General features: G+C 40.7%; 1 protein-coding gene across 2 annotated transcripts in view; it reads left to right on the top strand.

Moving 5' to 3' along the window:
* Positions 1-14,519, top strand: part of LSM1 (LSM1 homolog, mRNA degradation associated) — a 257,561-nt gene that overhangs the window by 698 nt on the left and 242,344 nt on the right. The gene's annotated exons all lie outside the window — the stretch shown is intronic.

Genomic DNA, 14,519 nt, shown 5'->3' with positions numbered 1-14,519 from the left:
TTGTCAGCTTTTTATTGAGTAAATAATGCCGTTTGGGGAGGGGGATACCTAGATTTTTTTCTCTAACCTGTTTTTGTAAGCTTTGGGTATAGGTAAAAACTTTTAGGGAAAGGTGGGTTGGCATAACGGTTAAGGTGTTTGCCTGACTGACGCAACGTGTAGAGTTGATTCTCACCTTTGGGAAACTGACTAGGCTTAAAATGGTCCAGAAAGACAACTAGCCTAGTCCCCTTCCCTATAGGTTCATAGTTAAAGTTGATTAGTGCGTTGGTTATTGCATACAGCTTCGCAGTACCAGCTCTTAATAGGCATACATCGTACTTCGAGGACGTATCCAGAAATGCGTGTAAAAGAAAAGTATTGTTACACTGTTCAGGTGTTCTTCGACTTAGTTTTGCATTTAACTGTAGTGTAGTTTAGCCAGTGCATGATACGTATTTGTAATCCGCAGTAATAACTGGACTAGCTTCAGGCTTAGTGGGATGTAGAATTGCTGTGGCGGCGGTAACTGATAAGACTGGCCCGCAGTAGTGGGCGCACTGCTTAGAATGTTACGGCATTAGCGTTGCTTGACAGCTGCTCCGTGTTGCTGCAACAAACTTATCGCAAACAATATATTATAAAAAGCCTTGTCGGACAAACCCCCAACAAACAAGTTAAAAAATCAATAGCTGATGTTAAACGATCCTCACTTGAAAACTAAACATTTCTACGGCCTTGATTTTGTCCTGTTCCTGATAAAATGTGCTTTTGTTATGGTAAACCACTGAAAATTACGTTTAGTCAGTATCTGGCGTTAGACCTTCCTAGTTCAGAAAGTGTGTTTGATTGCAAAAGCCGTTCTATTAACTTTCAACGTCTGTGATTTTTGCCTCCTGGTTTTTGGGTTTTCAGGTAAATTATCATGTTTTAATTGGATTAAAAAAGCTTAGTGTTATGATGTTGGTAGTTATGTAGGCAGCGCTGGCATCTTCATTCTTGACCATACCTCACAGGTGTACCTTATTACAAGGAACGTTCTTCATTTGGGTTTTAAAAAGCCCATGTTCCTCGAAGTTCCATACTGAAAGGGTCTGTCACACATTCTGAGTTATGAATTGTTTTAACTGATATCCATGGTAAATAGTACTGAATCTTAAGTCATTAAAAGAATGTGTTATAAATATGAAGTAGCACACTAACGAGCTTCCTAGCTGAAGATAATAGTAAGCTGTTGGTGTGTTCCACATTGTGAGAGGTAGTGTTTCCCATTTTGAGTATGGGAAAACGAAAGTCACAAAAAACAATAAATCCAAAAGTGGAAGAAACAAACGTGAGGCTGGAAAAACACTTACTAATTGCCTCCCGTATTACTCTGCAGTTCTGCCATCATAAATTCAAAACAATCAGCATATGTGTAAAACTACATATTAAAACATTAACAAAATGTAGCGCTTTTCCAGAAAAATGTACATGTATATAAAAAAAAAAAAAAAGTAAAATTGACAATGAACCTGTATTCAAACAGGGAACTTGAAAAGAAAAGCTTTTAGTGTGTGTGTGTGTGTGTGTGTGTGTGTGTGTGTGTGTGTGTGTGTGTATATGTATGTATGTATGTATGTATGAAACCCAAGTCCCCTGCCCGAGAACTAAATGCCCCACATAGCTTTTAACCTCAGAACACTTCTTATGGACACAGCATCTTTCAGGCCTGGGAATACAGTGGCATGATACTTGAGCTGCCATTTCACTTCCTTTAGTTCTAAAAATTCATCTACTGGGTACCAGATCAACATGATCAATAAAAATGAATGTGAAAAAAAAAATGAGTGGGATTATTGCTGATATGCTTGAATTCAAGCATTCTTATCCCTTTGTTGATACAGTATTGATGTTGGTAAATATGGTCCCTAAGGGCTCTCTTGGTCTTACCTGTATAAAATCCTTCACAGCCCTGGCACTTGGTAATGTAAATGACCTCTTGCTGTCACTATCTGTGTGACAGTACAATGTTCCCATGGCCTTGTAAACGCACACTAGTGCCTTCTAAGATGTTTGCATTGTCTGCAGTGCCCACACTTGACCGTCCCACCGTTATTACCCCTTATGGTGGGTCTCTCCAATATTGTTTTAAGGTTAATGTCTTTTTTTGTATACAACATTTGCTTTTTTTTTTTCTCTCACCTTATTGAGGTTGACTTCATCAATACAGAAAATGTTCCAGTTCCTGGCAATGATGGACCTAATTTGGTCAAAATGCAGATTGAAAAGCAACACCAGGGCCTTACTAAATATTTGTTGACTGTCATTGTTAATGTTCCCAACATTGGGCCCCTCTATTGTACTAGCACTGCTTGATCTACCCAACAGTGAGATACACAGGTACCCTTTTCCCCAGTTTTGGGCTACTTCATCAAAAATACCATTTAAGAACCCCACAGGGTAACCTCTTAACCAACATTTCCCAGAGTTTCCAATATTTAGCACCATCTATGATCTTGTCATTTACCATGTAGGCTAACCTAACTGGCTCTTCACCAGTGACTTCTGGTGAATGGGTTGCCAGCTGTTGAAGTGCAACAGTGTGTTGGAATAGGTTGGCTTTCTAAACAAGGTGGAGGATAAACTGCTTAGTTGGCCTAATATTAATGATGCTGACATCTAAATAATTAATGCTTTCAGTTATGGTAAATTCCAAAAAGCTAGTGGAACTATTTAAATATTGAAAAAATTCCTCTAACCTTTCACTGGTGTCAATGTCAAAGGATAATCATGTCATCCAAGAAATGGCCACATAAAGACCAGCACTTGCAAAAATTGGAAGAAAAGACATTGGTCTTTTCCCAGCATGCCAGGACCAAATTGGCAGAAATGGGGGCACAGGCTGCCCCCATTGCCACCCCACGGTTTTGCTTGAGCAACTGATTCTCAAAATGATAAAATTGTTCTCGAAGACCCCCTCCATTAAAGTTCTGATAAGATTCTACTGTGTCCTAATGTAGAATATTCACAAACTATAGAACCATTCCACTCTGTCATGGGAAACGACTGAGAATGTATTTAATGTCAGTAGTCACCAACAGCAGGTCATCATTGTATAACTCTTGTGTGAATCTTCCCAAGAAATCCCATGCATCTTTCAACATAACTGGGAACTTCTTGACTGCCCCCTTGAGATGAAAGTCAACAAATTTGGCTAAAGGGAAGGTCTTGGATGTTTTAGCATCAGCGATTGGGCGAAGAAGTGGATCCGTCAAACGTTTATAAATTTTGGGGATGCCAAAATGGTGGGGGTCCTGGGGTGTGTGACACTGAGGAACTTGTATTCCCTGTCATGGATTTTATCATTGATTAACAAGTCATACAACCCGCATCCAAATGCCTGTATGCTAAATTCAGTTCATTTAGGGATACCTCCCTCATAGGTATCTGAATACAATAATGTTAGCATTTTATTGACCTAATCATTTATGTTCATTACAACCAGACCCCCAACCTTACCTGGTTTCATAACCCGGATGTCTTAGAGTCTTTAGTGTATCCCTCTCCTCCCTGTTCAAATTGTGCACTTTCCTCATAGGGATAGAGAGTAACTTTCTAATGTCATGTTCACATAATCTTTCAAATACCTGAACCACAGGTTCTAAAGGAGGGTTTGAAGGTACTTGATCGAGTTACAGTTATTGGATAGTACATGTGAACCATTGTTGGCAAATAAAAAAAATTAAAATTGACTTTTCTCACGTGTAGTTTTAAGTTAATCAACGTTTCATCAATGTTGGCCCTTCTGGCTGGGACAAATGTCATCGGGGCGCTTAAAAGGCTGTGTTTATGCTGTTTGCCTGTAATAAGCTGGTTTAAAATTAAACAATAGATATATTTATCACACCTACTTCTAAGTGTATAAAAACTGATCTGTTTAACATTGTAAAGCATTTCTGATTTTTTTTTTTTTGTTACTAAGGATCGCTTGTCTGACTAATAAAGGCTTGTTGCTTTGGAACACTACCTGGGTTTCATGATGTTTGGAAATTGTGCCTGAGCTCATCAACGAAGTTCAGGCTGCCATTTTTTTCTGTTTTGTGTTTTCCTCAACACTTATGTGGGTGTGGTTGGAACTAGACAGATTCATGTGCTTTTTGAACCTCGGCACTTTGCTGTTAATCTGTGTACTCTATCAGCTTTGCACTTTTCATTGCATTACCTATTTTTAACTGTTTCTCAATTTGTTTATCTTTGTCAAGTCAGTATTTTTGTATGTTGTGCATAAATTTTAGAATTTGGATTTAGGTGTTCATGTGTAGAAGAAGCTGGTAAATACATTTTCTATAGGAGTAACTTTGTATTCTACATCAGTTTGATGTATTAGGTTGGAGTTCCCCCTATTAGACCTACCAGCTAAACAAAAATAAATGGATCTCTGCATTTTGAGAACACGGCATTGGTTAATTTTTTTTAAATATCTTTAGTACAATTTTTCTGCTAATTTATCTCGAGTTTGTGAGGGCTTCTGATTGCATTGGTATCTTAAGGGACAGCTACATCCTAAATACTACGTTCCTGCAGAGTGCATTTGTGTTTCTAGAGAATAATCTACGTGCTTCCTATTAAAAAAGCTTGATTTCAGTCTGTAGTGCTTTTGTGGGATGTGCTAACTTCCTTTGTGCGTACCATGTTGTGGCTGAATGAAGTCTTTTAATACTTTTAAATTTGTCTCCCTTGTATTCACATCATGTGGCCTGTCGCATTGGAATGTTTCTTGCCAAGGGGAAAACGCATCATACAAGCAGCAATATTTGTTTAAGCTGCCTTATTTCGCATGCACTGGGGTCATAAAGCTATTCTGGCTCAGAAAATGTATGTGTGTGCTGTCATGCTATAACACTTGTAGTCTTAAATAAAGAAACCTGACTAACCACTGAAAGCAACGTAGGTGATTTAACTTAGCTTTTTAAGTTAGGAACTATAACTGTCTGAGTCAGGGAAGGAAAGCAGAAAGAAGAAACCTGTAATTTAAAAAAAAAATGGAAAAAAGCGTTTGCTTTTAATTTTTTTGCAGGAATTTTATGCAGATATGTACAAGTCTTGCAAATATGATACTGACAGGTTGTGTTTTTTTTTTTTTTTTTTTTTTTTTTTTTTTTTTGTACTGAGGACTCTCAAATGTTACAATTTTTTCACTGCTTCCATTCTAACGGAATGCCCTGTTTAATGACACAAGATCATGTCAAGATGTTTGCACCCATAATTGAATTCCATGTTTAATTAACTTTAATTTTTCCTGGTGTTGTGCAACCAGATATGAATTGTGTACTGGCAAGAATTTTTTTTTTTTAGTTTCTGCTTTTTGATGGTGGTGCTGCGGTAGTGCTGTCACCTCACAGTAAGACGTCCTGTTCGATTCTTAGCTAGAGCGTCTTCTGTGTGGAGACATGCATTAATGGGCGTACCTTCGTTGAAGGTTGTGCGTCAGGGCTGGCAACTCTGTACGTAAAAATTTACTGCCAATCATTAGCGGACCAGAGTTCCGTTGTGGTGACCCCTAACCGGGAAAAGTGGAAAGATACAAGTGTGAGGACTTGGTAGCTGTCGCTTTGAAAATGTTTTACTTCTGTAGCAGATGGATGCTGTCTGGTATAGTTACAATGCCTTTCCAAGAATGGAGCACTCGCTGCTTTAAAAAAAAAAAAAAAAAAAAAAGAGAGAAAATCCCAGACTCCCTCTAAGACTTGCTTCATTATAAGAGATGCGGCAAATGGTGAAACTTGCTAATATACAATTAAAGGGCTTTGGGAGTGCTTGAACCCCATCCATACCTACTGCTTAAATATACTGATTCTGCTATAACCTTTTTACTAGGAGGAAGATTCTGAGATACCACAGCTTTGGATTGCATTTGTGCTTCTTTGAATTTCTACAGGAACCTAGAATCACATTATGTAAAATTTTATTTTTAGGAATTTTATCTGTTTTATTAAAAATGTAAAGAGCAAAGTTTCTCTCTTTGTATGTTGGTATTGGTGAATGTTTGACTGCAGTTTTGCTTTTATAGAATGTTCAAGGTCTGTAATCCAAAATCCCAAATTGGTTCTGTAATGAAACCAGTTGACTGTTGTGGCTTCCAAGTCACAAAGGTGCAACTCTGCATACTGTTTGTCCCCGGTGGTTATTACAGTTATTGTGCCATAAAATTGCTTAACTGTTTTAAGTTTCAGCTATTAGTTTTGTGATGTTCATGTAGTAGTAGGCATGCACCGCTATCTGTAGTTCAGAACTTGAATATCATGAAACGTGTAGCAGAAGTAGATTTAGTGCAGAAGTAGATTTAGTTCAGAAAGAGTGCCTTACTCACTCTTCTTGAATTCTGTGGTACATGGTGTTTCTGTTGGGGTGGGGTTTGAAATTATAAACATCAAGCCATTAAAACAGAAGAATGGGATTCACAGAGTAAGAGTCCTTGGTAGAGAGAGTGGTGAAGCTGTTTTTGTGAGTTGTGCTGTTTCCTTAGATTATACTGTTTATGATGGCAGACTCCGATTTCAGAGTCTAGTTAATAGTACTTTGACCTTTTCTAAAGTCATAGTGCTAGCTGTTGGTGTCAGTGTGATTTTTGCTTTAACCACATAAAAAACAACTGTGAAGTGGATTAGCCAGTGGGCATAAGTGCATTTGGGCTCTAGGAGTTTGGGTGGTGGCTGGATGCATCATGCCCCAAGACTTTGGGGCCTTTACTTATATTTGCAACTTTGCAAAGCTGGAGGAGGGTGTACCTGAAGAGAAAATTTCATTATTTTGATATAGTTTATGTGCAGTGAAGCTGTTGTATGTTTGGGGAAAATTGGAATGGGGCCTTCTGACCCAGTACAGCAGTAGGTTGTGATGACTTTGAGCCAACTGTTAACTTTTAAAAGCAGATAAACTTTTGAACTGGAAGTTACTTGGAAAGGCAAATATGTTGAAGACGCAAGGCCTGTCAAAATGCAAGTGGTGGTATACTCTCTGCTGGTAATGTAAAACAAGAATTGAAGCGAGGGAATTAATTTAAATGTTTTATGTTAATGAATCTAATTTAATTGATATAGCCAGTTAGAGGAAGAGCTATTCTTATTACCAGTTTCTGTTTATTGCATTTTTATTTTTCTGCTTTAAGTATCCGTTTCATGTAGAATACATTTACTAGGCTAAAAGTAGACAATTCAGTGCAGGTCTCTGCTAACTTATAGCACTTGGGATTCAGATTTCATTGAGTTTGTTTCCTTGAGTGGTACTTTTGGCCTTGTCTTATAATACTCGAGGCCTACACCAAATGCAAGCAGTGTTTGACTCCCTGGTGATTCCCCCCTTTTACCTTCCTAGTCCTTGTCATGACTTTTAAACTTGGTGGCTTTTTAAATAAAGCATCTTTATTAGCTTAGCATTTATGACATGCGTGTCTATCCAGTCACTGTCGGTCAAACGTTACAATAGCTCATTCAAATCCTGCATTCTTTTAAACCTTGTTTCTTCTGTGCGTGTATTGTTTCCACAATTCCCGTTTTTCCTATGTAATTTGGTCTTACAACAACTGGTGTGGAGATCTTTTGAAAAGGATATGTTATTTGCCGCAGTGGTGCAGCGGTAGCATTGTCGCCTCACAGCAAGAGGTTCTCCCGTTCGATTCTCGGCTGGAGTGCCTTCTGTGTAGAGTCTGCATGTCTTCCCAACGGTAGAGTGGCATTCGAAAGACCTGAGTGAATGGGTGTGCCTTAGTTGAAGGTTGGGCGTCGAGCTGGCACCTTGGCACCGTAAAAATCTATTGCCAGTCATTAGCAGGCCAGAGTTCCGCTGTAGCGACCCCTAACTGGGAAATGCCAACAACAACATTCAGTACTTCTAGTACAGTTGGTTTAGGCTTTGATTTCCATTTTTTCTAGTAATTGCTTTTTTTTGCAGTCACCATAATTAGACTCAGCAAGGCCTTACTGTGTCTAGGCAATTCGATTCTGTGTCTTAGCTCAAGATAATCCTTTCCTTAGTTATACTAATTTGCTCACCCAGTATCTCTGACAGAGCAGTCTGCAGGGGAATCTTTAGTCTGCTGACTCAGTAGAAGATCATCAGAAAGACACACACACAGAGTCATGCTCTTTACCATTTTTAGCAGTAGGTAACAAATATACAGAATTTTAGAACAGGACAGCGTATGAGAGAAATGGATGGATCCAGAAAGAAGTCTAAATTTATTTTTAGTTAGACGTGCAGTCGAGTGGTTGACTTAAAGAGAAATTATACAGAATTGAGGGGTGGCTACTGTAAGATCATGCTCGAGCACCAGTGATTAAGCAAAGTCGAATGGTGGCAGCAGCTTTCTGCCCTTAAACATGATGGAAATCCCTTTGCAACAAAATTGAGTGCTGTATTATAATAAGCTAATGGGTGACAGTTCTATCTCTCTCTCTTGTGCAAGCACTCCCTGAGCAAATCCATTTCTTTTATGATCAAGTAAGTTTTTTCATAATTTGGAAACCCTAAAGTTGGGGCAGTAGCTAAAGCTTTTTTTAAATTCTGAAGTGAATGTTTTCTCTTTACTGTTTCAAGGGAGGGGCTCTGGTGTTTCTTGTTTTAAAAACAAATTTTTAGAGGTTTAGCAATTTCTGCATAGTTAGAAATCCACTGTCTACAATATCTCTCATAACCCCCAAAAAAGAAATCTACGCTGATGCTGAGTAGTGGGACATGGAGCTTTAGTTATCGTCTCAATGAAATGGTAACGTCTGCCTGCTACCCTAATATATCAGATGACCAAGAGAATGTACCTGAGGTGACCATAGCTCAAAGTTTTTTGGGACACCTTGTGTCCTTTTTTTTGCAAGAATAGTTAAAAGGTGTAGGGTATCTTGTTGACACTGCTGAAAAGCATTGGATGCTATTAGTAAATTATTTACATACTACACTAATAAAACAGAACCACGTGGAAATGTCGCATCTTTCAATTTTTTTTTAAATAATTGGCTGTAGGTGGTGTGCAACTCAGTATTGTTGCTGGATTTGGAACCATAGGAAAAGTTGGTAATACTGCATTGTTTATAGCCCTCAAATCTTGCACAAAACTATACTTTACTGGCTTTTTCACAGGGAGAATAGGAGTGTTTAAAAGGAGTTTTTAACTGGTATTTATTCCTTGTTGTATCAAGGACTGAATTACAAATTTGGTTCCCTGCTCTGCTTTTGGTTTCAGTGGATACTATGGAACTCTAGTAGGAGGCTTTAGATGGATTTAATTTTATTTTTACTGGTTCTGCAGATTTTAATATACCTGCTTCATTAGCATGCTTAGTCCTTAAGTTAACTGAACTGGTGCAGCAGGTACCTACTTTGTATATGCCTTCAAAAGGCTGTTTATCAGCTTGCTAATACTTCCCCTGTGATTTTTGTTGGAACATCCAAATACTCCCCTTCTGGTGTACAATCAACCCAGTTTCCATAACGGGTCTGTCCCTAGCAAATGTACCTTTGCAGTAGTACTCAAAAGAAAAGAATGCCTTTCTTTAATCGAGCCTAAAGTGGGTTATAGGTGCTGAAACAGGATACTAACAGTTGCATTTGTTACTCCAACTACCTTTACTTTTTGATACTGGCGTGACACCCCTGCACTGGCCCAGTAATCGAGGAGCCTCAGTCCTCACACTTGCAGCAGCTAGTGGACAAACTTTCTGTAGTACTCTTCTGTCCCCAAGAGTGCCCTCGCCTGCTTTTTGGTACTAGGGGCAGGCCATGCCTGAATGGCTTCCACTTCAGCAGTGTTTGACCTGATCTTACCACTCCCCCCTCTGTCCCAGTTAGGAGACCTCTGTAAGACCTACCTGACATTTGCTGGGCTTAGTGGTCAACCCTGCCCTTTGTAGTCTGCACAGTGCCTCCCTGACCTGCTGAAGGTGCACTTGCCAAGAATGGCTGTAGATGGCAATATCCTCTAGGTAAGCAAGGGTAAAATCTCCTGCTCCTGCTAGGATACGATCTGCCAGCCTCTGGAAAGTCCCTGGGGGATTTTTCTTCCTAAAGGGCATCTTCGTGAACTCGTACAAGCCAAAAGGAGTCACAAAGGCTGACCTCTCTCTAGCACTGGGAGTCAAGGGCACCTGCCAGTACCTGTTGGCAAGATACTTTGCCCCACCCAGCTGCTCTAGGGCTGCTTCTGTCCTAAACATGGGGTAAGCACCTGACTCTGACTAATTTCCTGTAGTCCACATACAATCTGGTGCTTCCATCCTCATTTGGTACTAGTACCACTGGGGAGGCCCAGGGACTGCTGGACTCCTGAATTTCCCCTAGTTCCAGCATTTCATGCATCTCCTCCCTCAGAGTCTGTGTGACTCTCTCTTAAGCACCCTATAAGGGGCCTGCTCTGTACCAGGTGGTTTCCCAGTTAACATGTCCCCAAACTCCTGTAACACTGCTCGGGTTTCTCTAACCTGGGTAGGGGATAACTGCTGGGGAATTGCTGCCCTTTCCACTAAAGTGTTAGTCTCACTGAGATCCATCAGTAGATCCCCATCAGATGACTCCTGCCATCCACTGCAAATACTCAGCACAAGGGCCTCCCTATCATGGTAAGGTTTCATCATGTTAACATGGTACAATTTGTGCCCCTGCCTAGCAGTTCTGCCATGTAGTTAACATCACTGACCTTCCTTACCACTTTGTAGGGTTCCTCCCAAGTTGTCTGCAGCTTGTCTGATAAGAATGACAACCATTACCTGCTGCCCTACAGCATACTCTCTAGCTCGAGCATTTCTGTCATGCCAGACCTTTTTCTGCTGTTGGGCTTCTGCCAGGTTCTCCTGGGCCAAGCCTATGAGTTCCTTGAACCTTGTCCTGTGTCGCAACAGGCTCCTTGTGGGATTCACACTCGCCCTCCCACTCAGCTCGAATTGGATCTCTAGGTCCCCTCACACTATGCCCATACAGCAACTCAAAGGGTGAAACGTGGATTCCTGGGGAACCTCTCTAAGCAAACAGATGAGGCAAATATTTGTCCCACTCCCTTTTGAACTGGTCTGCAAATGCTTGTAACATGGAATTGCATGTAGTGTTTAACATCTCAAACAAGACCATTAGTCTGGGCATGGTAGAGGGTGGTCTTTAGGTGCTTCACCCCACAGTGCATCCACAGACAAACGAGCAGGTCTGACTTGAAATTGACACCTCTGTCAGTTGGTATTTCTTTTGGGAATCCTGTCCTGCTGAAAATCTCTAACAAAGCATTTGCCACCTTTTCTGCCTCAATGGAGGACAGAGCCACTGCTTCAGAGTATCTGTTATAATCTACTACCACTAGGATATACTTTTTCCCTGTGGAACTTTGGGTACTTAGGCCCCACAGTATCCATAGCTACCCTCTGAAATGGCTACTCAATCACAGGCAAAGGCATCAAAGGAGCTTTCACCTGGTCTCCTGCCTTACATACCTTTTGGCATTGTTCACAGGTCCTGCAGTACCCTGTTACATCTCTGTAAATCTCAGGCCAATACAAGTTCTGCATAATACGCCTCTTTGTACGTTTTATTCCCATATGACCTGCAAAGGGAACATCATGGGCTATGGCTAGAAGTGCCAGACGGTAGGCTCTGGGCCCTAACTACTGCTGTATTCTCACACTCTAGCCCTCCCTCAGGGGTCCACTCTCTGCACAGTAACCCTTTGTCCTAGTGTACAGATTCCCCCTTCCCTTAAGAATCTGGTGCCTCACTAGCTACCTCCCTCAGGCCTTGGAATATAGAGTCTGAGAACTGAGCCACCTCCCTCAGGCCTTGGAATATAGTGAGAGCTGAGCCTGTCTCAACTCTTTGTAACCCTTCCCAGCTCTCCTTCCGCAGGACGGCTGGCATCCTCTGACAGCGGTGCCTCACTGTCAGCCTGGGTACTACTACTCACCTCTGCTTTGCAGTCACGTTGTGCAAGGAAACATCAGTACCCATAAGCATCTGTGGCTAACCTTCAGTCTCACTGCTACAGGGTAGCTCCCTCCTTGAAGTAACCACCTCACTATCTGGGTATCCAGGGTACCAGACTCACATGCTTGTCTCCAAGCCTGACTGTGTGTAACTGCATGCACACATGGTACTGCATTATCAAAATCATTCCCTATTGGGACATCTGTAGGGATATCCTCAAACACGCCTACTTGCTGGCTTCCTTTTCCACCTTCCCAGTCAAGGTGAACCCTAGCCAAAAGTATTTGGAATGGGTCCCTCCTAAAGCTCTGACTGGAGCCCAAGCAAGTAGTGCTCCTCTAACCATTGCAGGCTTCACAATGGTTAGGTCAGAGGCTGTCTCTTAGCAGTGGACTGTTTCCCATCCACTAAGATAGGATATAACCCAGTGTGGTAGTTTGGTATCCTTGTTGTCTCAAGACGGCCTACTGCGGGCATTTTGTCATTCCCACTGTACCACCCACCTTGCCTCTGTGGGCATCTGTATGCTACATTACCCCACTAGTTGCATTTAAAAAAAAAAATTAACCCTTGGTCCTGGACGTGTATTTGGACTGGTGGCTTCCCCTGCTACTGGTGCTCTCTAGGCTGCCCACCATTGGTTCCCTTAGACCCATGAGCAGCACTGGGTGTCCCTGTCCTGTGCAGCAATGCCCTGTCTGCTAGGTGTAGGTCTTCCTTCTTCCCCAACTCATCTGCAGTATTGCATTGTCTATCAGCTACCAGAGTCTCATGTCCTCAGGCAAAGTGCTAAGGGCTTGGTCTCTCACCAGAAGGTCTGACGGCCCTTCAAAAGTGATGACCTGACATCCACTCACCCACCTATGAAAATAGATGCTTTGTTCAGCAACATATTCACACACGCTTTCATCTTTGCGTCTATGCTCACAAAACATTTTTCTATAAGCTTCAAGTGTAAACGTAAAGAATTGTAAAAGACAGTTGTTTGCAATGTTATAATTTTAAGCAATCACTAAGACAATTTAGAAATGGCAATAAAGCAGAACTGCCAGAAGACTGCAAAAGCAACAACTTGTAATAAATAAGCGGGCCAGACAACAGGAAACGGCTGAATAAAATAATTTTATTGTAAAATAGTTAACACACAAGCACTTTCACCCTGGCACAATGCAGGGCTTTTTCAAGTGAAATAAAAAGACATCATAACCTTCCATTTAAATACCCTAATGTATTAAATGGGTGCCAAAGAATCTTAAAGTAATACATACCCCTCACTTTAAAATGCTGCCCAAAACATTATCCACTTTTTATAAAAGGTCTACATTAAATGTATTTTGTACAGTCATTCTCTAAATACACCAATAATATGAAAACAAGTAAACCATTTTCAGCAGTTTTCAAGCAATAAGGGCTAAAAAAATATTAAGGGGTTCTAAACAAATATTTACTTACAACTTTCCTGCCTTATTAATTAGGTAAGGCTTAATGGAGATATGGCCATTTTAAACCCGGGGGTGTGTTGCATTCGATTTTAATTGCCAGTAGGTTTCCCTACAGCATAACCAGTTTTCCCAATCACCCCCTCTAGGGTCAACATTGACTTGTTCCACAATTCCAAAAAGGAATCCGGAATGGTTTGGTTCTGCATGTAGGTGCCTATACAGTGCATTATTCAAACATTTCTTCTTAATATTGTAAATATGCTCTTATATACGTTTACTTAATGCCCTTTCAGATTTCCCTACATAAAAACTAGGGCAGTCTTGACATACAGCCAAGTACACTATGCCCCTAGTAATACAGTTACCCTTCCTAAAGTGTACAACACTTTTTGGGTAGTTACCCAATGTAATTTAATTCTTTATCAATAATAGATTTACAGTCAGCCCTTTAATTTCCTTTGAGACATTGCTGTATTGTATGACCAATGCCCTCTTAAAGTTCTGTTCACCAGTAATCGTACAAGGGGCGGTCTGCAATGCTTCACCTAACAAGGGGCCATATTTCACATCCCATCCCTCAAGGACTTCAGCCATCTACTCTATCAAACTGTTCGGGTTATTCACTGCAAGGGGCTACCCTGAGAAATTCAATTTCAGATCGTATGTCATTCCTGTCGGTCATTCTGGCTGCCATAACCATCTGACCTTTCACTATGCATCTTTTCTGTTTCCAAGGGTGGGCATTATTATAGGGAAGGTAAGAGATGCTGAAAAGTGTTTTTTTCCTGTGTATTCTAGATTTTAGGCACCCCTCACTTTTATCCAACCTCACATCTAAGTAATCAATTCCATTGATGTCAAATTTATATGTAAATATTAAAAAAAAAATAGTGGTGGAGTTCAGAAACTCAATGAAGGTAGTTGTACTATCCACAGGTCCTTCCCATATTCTAAAAATATCGTCCAAAAAAAGTCACAATTTGATCTTTTTCCAATAAAGTTAAATTATCTGTTTCCCATTAAGAGGACCAGGATGGTGTATATGGAGGCACATGCCCCTAACCCCTAACTTGTTTGAAGGTCTCCCCCTCAAAGTAAAGTTGTTTTCCAACACACTCCTCCATGAGCGAAACCAATACGTCCACATCTAAACTAAGTGAAGAA

This window comes from Protopterus annectens, chromosome 9.part0 (genome assembly GCF_019279795.1).
Source record: "Protopterus annectens isolate FY-2018-M chromosome 9.part0, PAN1.0, whole genome shotgun sequence".
NCBI lineage: Eukaryota > Metazoa > Chordata > Ceratodontiformes > Protopteridae > Protopterus > Protopterus annectens.
The sequence above is the reverse complement of the archived record's forward strand: the minus strand, read 5'-3'. Positions and strand labels throughout refer to the sequence as shown.